Source organism: Octopus bimaculoides, chromosome 3, assembly GCF_001194135.2.
Source record: "Octopus bimaculoides isolate UCB-OBI-ISO-001 chromosome 3, ASM119413v2, whole genome shotgun sequence".
In the NCBI taxonomy this organism is placed as follows: domain Eukaryota; kingdom Metazoa; phylum Mollusca; class Cephalopoda; order Octopoda; family Octopodidae; genus Octopus; species Octopus bimaculoides.
In genome coordinates, this window is record NC_068983.1 from 67,609,316 (window position 1) to 67,610,831 (window position 1,516).

Here is a 1,516-nt window from a genome sequence, read left to right on the forward strand (position 1 = left end):
ATTATTATTATTCCTTCAATTTTCTTTCCATTTCTTGCTGAGTGTCTTTCCGACACCCAGGACAAAGAAATTCACTGTATACATTGATAACCCACTAAAATAAACACAACAGATTGTTGATCGTTTTCACGGCGACAATGCTCTCTTCAATACGTGTGACATAGCAATTAAAACAACTTTTTGCACTTCTTGCAGGGATGGTTGGTAAGCCTTTTTTTTAAATTCCTAGTGCTACTACAATTTCTGGTATTGTGACCACCTTGAGGCACCTCATTTTTTTTCAATTTCAATGAGAAAATCTTTACATTTTCTAAGCTTGCCAAATTCTTTTTTGCCGCAATGTTATGATATTATTCATTATTGAACAGAATATGTTAATTTGGTCTTTTATAACAATATCTAGTTTATTATCTTTGATGATTCAGCCTGTATGTACACGAAATTTCCAAGATGCTTATACCACTTGTCAACAGGTTTGATTTTATAATACCAACATATTAACCAGTGTTAGTATGACCAACTCTGTCATGCTTTCTCTACTGGTGCAAAAACATTATATCTAGTGTTTAAGTTGTCCACTGTTTCAATATCATCATTGCAGAATCGGCATTTTGGATCAACTTTTCATCACACTGGTTTAGCAATTCTGGATCAATAAGCTTTGATCTTGAGCAGCTAAGATAAAGTCTTTTGCTCTCTGCTTTTAGCCGTGAGCTTTGTAGCCACTTTTCAGTATAATTCTAGTAAACATCAACGTCTTTTCTACGACCAGATATTTGTCACGCAGAGGTTTCTACGCCCACCTACAAGCCAATTGTTCATGTGCCTTTTTCTTTGGCATTAATTTTATTTTCTTTGCAACAACAGTTGCCACATTTCCCTCAGGTAATTCAACCTGAGTATGATTCATGAAATCAGTAGCAAATTTTTTGCTCTCCTTCAAGATAGAATGAAGCGTTTTATGCCTCCCGTCATTTTCAATAAGCTTTAGCATCCGATCGTTAGTTGCTTCAAGATATTTGTCCCATCTAGTTTTGTAAGAAAGTTCAAACTGGATCGGTCTCCTTGAGTAAGACAAAGATGATCCACGTCTTTGAGAGGGACATATTACAAGTCAACAACTACGAATTTTTCTATTAAATCTCTTTATTTCATTGATATTCCAATTCAACTCATTGAAGCTTTAAGTAACAAATGGAAATGTTTAGGAATTTATGGCTAACAACTTATGTATATTTAGCTCAGATTTAAGAATTGCCTGCCCTCTCATATAGCATTCTTTCCTGATCGCTTTCATGCTTGCATGTTGTATGTCGTCATGTACTTATAGGTTTGTTCTTTTACGAATGTTTCAACATCTAATTTGACTGAATTTAGATTTATCAATTTCCCTTTCTTGAAAGTGGCCTTGGCAGACTTATCAAAACCAAATTCCGTCCTCGTGTCATCATTGAATGCTTTCACAGTACGTCTTAAGTTTTCAAGTTCATCATTGTCATTGCCATATGATTTTAAG